Source organism: Drosophila miranda, assembly GCF_003369915.1.
Source record: "Drosophila miranda strain MSH22 chromosome Y unlocalized genomic scaffold, D.miranda_PacBio2.1 Contig_Y2_pilon, whole genome shotgun sequence".
In the NCBI taxonomy this organism is placed as follows: Eukaryota; Metazoa; Arthropoda; class Insecta; order Diptera; family Drosophilidae; genus Drosophila; species Drosophila miranda.
Genome location: NW_022881614.1, coordinates 3,281,831 through 3,289,127, shown reverse-complemented (window position 1 = coordinate 3,289,127; position 7,297 = coordinate 3,281,831). Strand labels below are relative to the sequence as shown.

At 49.9% G+C, this 7,297-nt stretch overlaps 1 pseudogene; it reads right to left on the bottom strand.

The window, feature by feature from the left end:
- Positions 1 to 436: 436 nt before the first annotated feature.
- Positions 437 to 5,378, bottom strand: LOC117193589 (annotated as a pseudogene).
- Positions 5,379 to 7,297: the final 1,919 nt, after the last annotated feature.

The following is a 7,297-nucleotide window of genomic DNA, read 5'->3' as shown; positions in this document are numbered from 1 at the left end:
TGTTATTGCTGCTGTTGCTGTTGCCGGAACCGTTGTTTTGTATGGCTTTTGCACATCGTTTATCTTAGACGACGGGCAACGGAGTCGCAGCTGCCGCCAGCGAGCGGAAATGGCGTTAATGTTGCTACAACAGCAACTGCAAAAGTAGCAACACCAATACCAACTCCTGCAGTAGAAGCAACAGCAGCTGCCAATGAGCGAGAACTTAATCTTGGGGACTTAACACTTTCGATATATCTTGCGGCTAAGGTGGGGACTGGATAGTAATGGCAGCGGCAGTGGCAAAGGGAGCATTGGCTCCCTGGCTCCCTTGGCTGCCATTATCGGTTAAGCTCTTACTTTATGGCCGAGAAACGCGCACGGCTTTCGGCTGTCGGCTCTTGGCTCTCAGCTCTCGGCACAGAAGCAATAGCCCCTTCATCATCTTTGGTATCAGTCGTTGGTTGGTTTAGTGTTAAAAGTACAATTGGACTCACAAAACATTCAATATCTTATATGTATAAATAATCGGGATGCCCCCGGATTCCGCCGCGTTCCTCAGAGTCCCGCTGATCCCGCTTGCAAGGACTTATATTGATCCCTGCTCAAGTGGCTGTCGACTCCATCGCGATTCAAGTAAAATATTGGATCCGATAGCCGGGTCAGATCGTAGCCCTCATTGGCCAACTCGCGCTTCTTCAACTTGAAGGTGGCCGTGCGCGGAATCTCGTCCAGCAGCCGAATGAAGAGGGGTCGCGCGTAGGCCGGCAGGCTACCCGTCAGCATAATCGATAGATAATCCATGTCCACTTTGCGGCCGGGAGCCACAATCGACGCCATGCCAGCCTTGCCCTCCACATGTGGGATCTGAAAAGATAACGAGAATTTACCAACCAAACACGTTTTACGCGTACTTTGTGCGTTATCTGACGTTATCAGGCTCTGACTCAACTGTGGAGTAATCCGACCGCCACAACAGGCCCGCGGCATCAAAGAGCTGACTCACCTCCACGCCATAGACTACACAGTCCTCGAGGCCAACGCAGTTCGTGATGATGGCCTCCACCTCTTGGGTGGCCACGTTCTCGCCCCGCCAGCGGAAGGTGTCACCCGTGCGGTCCTTGAAGTAGAAATAGCCGAGTATATCGCAGACCACCATGTCACCGGAATTGAAGAATACGTCGTCCTTGGCAAAGACATTCCGCAGTAGCTTCTTCTCCGAGGCGCCCTTGTCCGCATAGCCATGGAAGGCGCTGACCGCGCGTCGGGAATCCACCTTGCCCACCAGCAGACCTGCCTCCCCGGGTCGACAGCGGATGCAGTGGCCCCGTGGGTCCTTCAGTAGCTCCCCCGTCTCCTCATCGCAGAGCAGCACCTGGACGGGATAGATCTTCTGGCCGTAGACGGGCACAAAGCCAATGGCGCCCACGCGGTTCGTGATGGAGTTTCCTTCCGTGGCGCCGTAGATCTCGCCTATCTGCGGTATGGAGAAGCGGTGGACGAACTGCGACCAGATCTGTGGCCTCAGCCCGTTGCCGTACATCATACGAAGGCGGTGATGCTGCTACTCAGGGGTGTGGGGCGTGGCCAGCATGTAGCGATACAGCTCCCCGATGTACTGGGCCACGGTGCAGTCGTTGCGGCTGCAGTCGAGCCAAAAGTTCTTGGCCGAGAACTTCTTGCGCAGAACAACAGTGGAGCCGTTGAGTAGGGCCATGCCCACGCCAACAATTCCCCCGGCGGTGTGATAAAGGGGCAGAGGATTATACACCACATCGTCGCGGTTCAAGCGTAGCATGTAGAACGTTCCGGCGGCCATGAAAAGGAAGCGGAGGTTGGTAATGACAGCCGCCTTGGGCAGTCCCGTGGTGCCGGATGTGTACACATACAGCAGCTTGGAGCGCGCTTCCTCTGCTGAGGATGAGGGCGGCAGGGGCATGGCCTGTTGCGTCCACGGCTCCTGGCAGTAATTCATGTCCGGGAATGGTCCTCAGCTCTTTATCGGTGTACTGATAGACGGGAAGGCATGGCAGCTGGTCCTTCTCGATCAGCGATTGTAGAACATCCATCAGCTCGCTTCCGAAAATGAGAGCCTTAGCGTTGGCCACTTTGATGGAGTGCAGCAGCGACTCTCCCCGAAGATTCGAGTTGATCAGAGCCGTGATCACGCCCAACTGCGAGAGGCCGAGCCAAATGCAGGGATACTCCAGGCGTGTCTCCATCAGCAGGGCCACACAGTCGCCCCTCTGCAGTCCTTGCCCACTGAAGAATCCTGCCACCTTCTCGCTGAGGAGCAGGGCCTCGGCATAGGTGATCCTGCGATCGTCCATGACAAAACAGGCCTTTTGGGGCTGCGCGCGGGCCAGTTGCTGGAAGCATCGCGCTATGGTGAAGCCACCTCGATCCCGCTTCAGGAGATACAAATCGAGGGCCAAGAAGCGCTGCAGAGCCCTGCAAGAGGAACCATTTAGGTAAGTATCTTGGTAACTTTCAAAACATACTCACATTATGTCCCTCTGGGCGGTCATTACCAGGGAAAACACAAATGTGGGACACCGCAGGAGTAGACCCAAGAGCGCTGCGAAAAAAGCGCTGGCCACGGCACTATCACAGCAGAAGCAGACATAAACCAAAGATGCTGCAATCAGAGTGCTCAGACGTGGTGGCAAGCTTTTGTTTCAGGTTGAGCTCCAGCTGTATCTCCATTTTCTTGCATCCAGGCTGCTGGTCCTCCTGGTCGCCAGGTCCCCGTTCTCACTCACTGCAAAGGCAAGGCATTAATGATTTACTCCACATTTTCATGTTTAGTCTGACAGCAATGGCAAGGCCAGACACCTGACAGCAGACCAGAAATCCCCACACTAACCCTTCGACTAACGCCTAGGGCAATTGTCTAGCTTCGACTGGAATAGTGATAGTGGGCCTCTGATAGCGTGACACGGAGCTTCGCTGATAGCGACTATGTTTGTGGATCCCAAGTTCTTATCAATGCTGTGAGCAACGCATGGTGCCGGGGCCGTTACGGAGTGGGGTATTGACATAGTCTTAAGATAATTGGGGCGTGAAAAATCAAACAAGTGTGAAATATACACTTTGAAACAGGGTTGAGCTACAATGTTGTTGATCATTGAAATGAAACCATTCCGCTGAATGAATTCTTTGTCATTCTACTTAAATTACAAATGCAATTATAATTACAGCCGACTGGCAACGAGTCTGCTTTACATTTCATTTAAATATACTATACATATACTGAAAAACCAGTTTAGATACCATGTATTCCCCTGGGTTCTGTTTAAGCCTATCTTATAGTCTCTTATGTCACAGCTTTTCTTGGGCAAAAGCGCTAATTGACTCGTACACAATTTATTCACTTAACTTTGACGACCTAACCTAATGGCTTACTAATCTCAAAATGTTAACCCATTTGGCTTGGAAACTTTTAGGTCTCAATGAGAGTGAAATCTTAACTAATCTCCCAACATGCCATTAAGATTAGCTGCGTCTGAAAGTGAAGTGGAAGATATCGGCAAATAAAAACTGCACTGGTTGACTGCCATTGAACCTGGGGCTGGTCCCAGCAAAACAGCTGATATCACAATGGGGCAGACAGCTGATCGTTTAGAGGAAACATTTGGCAGGTGGGAAAAAGGAAAAATTGCGCTACCCAGAAATGAGTGATAAATCAAACAGAAACGAGGTGGAACGTTGTGAGTTGCTGCGGACACCGCAACTCTACAGTTATACCCGATACTAAGTCAGTATGGCTCTCTCCGGCAGACGCCGCTAATATTGAACGACACGACAAATAGTGCGTGCGAGAGAGACAGAAAATCAGTCTGAGCGTGACGTCGGGGGCTGCGTAGCCACTGCAAATTGATTTGTTCCTTTTGGCTACAAAAATTATCCGATCTGATCCAGATTCTGCGTTTTTAGTTTTCTCGAATGTGCAATATTGTGGATGCAACAGATTTTCGTCCTTTGTGGGGGCGGAAGGGGGTGGGGCGAAATTCTGAGATATACGTTTTGTAGTGAGATCTAACAGAAGTGCGGATACCAAATTTGGTTACTCTAGCCTTAATAGTCTCTGAGATTTGTGGATGCCCCAGATTTTCGTCCTTTGCGGGGTCGGAAGGGGGTGTGGCGAAATTTGGACACGAAACGGTCAAGGTCCGATATCACAGGAGTGTGGATACCAAATTTGGTTGCTCTGGCTCTTATAGGTTCTGAGATCCTTGAACTCATATTTTGCAATTGGCAAAACCGACTATGAAACCTGTGTGTTAGAGAGAGACAGAGCGAGAAAGAATGAAATTGTTTTCTTGATTCTGGCTATAATAATTATACGATCTGGTTGAGATTTTACACTCTAGAACATATAGTCATCCTCTACGGTTCTGCGTTTTTGGTTTTATCGGATCTTTAAAAATGTGGATGCCACAGATTTTCGTCCTTTGTGGGGGCGGAAGTGGGCGGTGACATATCACAGAAGTCTGGATCCAAAACATCGTTGCTCTAGCTCTTATAGTCTTTGAGCACTAGGCGCTGAAGGGGACGGACGGACGGACGGACGGACAGACGGACAGACAGACAGGGCTCAATCGACTCGGCTATTGATGCTGATCAAGAATATATATACTTTATGGGGTCGGAAACGATTCCTTCTGGACGATACACACATCCACTTTTACCACAAATCTAATATACCCCAATACTCATTTTGAGTATCGGGTATAAAAAGCAGCCACAGCTTTCATATGGGGTGCGAGCGTACCTAGTAAATTCCAGGCTTACAAATAAATTATTTCTCCATTTTCAAATGAGTCTATTGCTCAAAATTGGAGCAGATTTTAGTTTGTTTCGGGCACAGAGGTTCCCTACACGAGTATAAGGGTTAACGAAGCTAGCAAGCACCACGGACTGGGACCGGAGACAAAGTTCATTGCTACTCGCGAATCATCCAGTATGGACATGCCCGACTCTATCTCTATCTCCATGTTTACACAAACAGTACTGCATATGCATGTGACTGTCGCTGTGTGTATGTGATTGGGTGGCGTCTATGCTGGGACCTTGACTTATTTCGAATTCCGATCACAGAACGATCGCCACGCACTGTCTTCCGCGGGTTACGTGAGCCCAGCCCATGGACTGCGAATGGGTTCTACGAGCATTATTCCACATTTACACTTTTGTTCTGAGCGGTTCGTGGTTGTCAGCGTCAGCCCCCGTCATGATCAATGCAATTCACTTTTCAATGTCAGTGCAGCAGCGCCTACTGTGTTCTCTTCTCTGACATACTTTTTACTGCACGAACGTCAACGGTTCTTTGGGACAAGCAGAAACACGCAAAATAACTCGAAAACAGTGATCGCGAACGCGAGCTGAACGGACGGCTGCGGATCGTGGAATTGAGCAAAACAGCGGTCATCCGTCGGCCTTTTATAAGCGAAGTCGGGGAGAGAGAGAGAGCGTAAGCTCCAAAGTGGGAGAGTGAGAGAACCCGCAGCATCAATTACCTACGACAAAGCATATTAATGTACAGCGTGGCTTCATGAAAGACCGCTCTCACGACATTCGAATATGTTCTTTCAGTTGAGTTGTTTGTTCGGTTACTAGCGAGAGCCAGAGAGAATAAAAGTAATGAAGAGAGTGAAGGCCTTACCTTTCATAAATACACCTTGGGTAAGTTAAGACTACTACAACTCACTTTACAAACACCTAAATAAAACACTCTTTGGATATCCAAGGGCCAGCCGTAGCATTTGGAGAATTGTTAATCACTTCCCAATCGCATGCAATCTTCAAAGTTTTTCCATTTCCCCAAACACCCGATTGACTGTTACGACGTGTTGCAGCACCTGCTAGAATTTTCCGGCTAGCATTCTCGCTTGTCGAATTTTTTTAATTAAACATTTTTTATACGACATTGGCATGGCCTGCGCGATGAAAAAACAAAGCGAAAACCAATTTGTCGCTGCCCCAACTTCTCCCTCCCCCTTAAAGAAACGCCTATGTCAAAATAAATTAACATAGAGCAGCGCAGCAGCAGCGGCTGTGGTGCCGGCAGCGCCGTCAGCGTCGCTTCGCTGTCAAATGCCGGCAGCAGAAATATAAAAAATATGTGCATACTTTCGGGCGCGCATATAAAAAGTGTGCGCATACTTTTGGCAGCTTTTGAGTTATAGACGGTGTGAGGGCGAAACTAAGTGAGCGAATGCATGTGTGTGTGAGAGTGTGTGTTTGAGTTGCGATTGTGGCAGTGTGTGTGTGGGATTGCCTGTAATTGACAAATGTTACGCGCACAAAAGCGGCACTGGCAGCGGCAACTTGCCTCGCCGCTTCTCAGCCCAGACCGTGACCCGCACCCAGAGACCCCGACCCCCGACCCAGACGCATGGCTCCATCCCGGCCATCGTTATTATCGACAATGGCGCCGCCAAAAACACACTCTCATCTGGCGCTCTCTCTCTCTCTCTCCCCCTGCCACTGTCTCGCGTGTTCTGCCTGCCTCTCAGCCCCAATACTATACACTCGCATGCCTTTGCTGCACAGCCTTCAAATGCAGGCTCAGGACACAGAGAGAGGCAACCTCAGTCAACTTTGTTTGTAGCTGGCAAAAACAAAAACACACACACAAACTTACAGAGGACACACACAGAGCACCGTTTGCTGATAACGTTAACATCAGCTGTGCGGCACTTTGGGGCACGGCACACGTGAGTTCTGGATATGAGTCTGACTCTGGTTTCGGGGGATGAGGACGAGGGCAGCCAGAGTCGTGCGCAGGCAAGCGTCAAACGTTTTGTACCTTGGACCCCCCAGGCGACGTTCACCTCCCTTCCCTCCTCTCCCCGCACTCACTTCGCCAGGCATTTGTTTGTGTTGTCAACAAAAGTTTCTTTGAAATCAGTAACAGATGTCGATTCAAATGGCACAATTGCTGCCTGCTCGGTCCCCGTCCCTGGTCCTGGTCCTGGTCCTGTGGCCTACCCATGCTCTGGCTCTGGCTTTGGCTCTGCGTTTGGGTCTGTGCCTGGTGGAGCATCGCCGGGCGCCCGGTACTTATGATGAATATTTTTACGCCAGACACAACACAGGCCCAAGATATCCCGAGCGGCGGGCACATTTTAATTAAAATTCTGTGCTCAAGTTTTAATGTTAATGCATTGGCATTGATGGAAGCTGGAAAGCAATGGGACGGAAAATCGGGACGGGGTATATCTGATAGGAAACTCTGAATAGTATGCCTTTGTTTGCAGCACGTTATAGAGTATCCCGGGTACAGTTTTAAACCCCAGGCTGCTGCTGCTGCTGC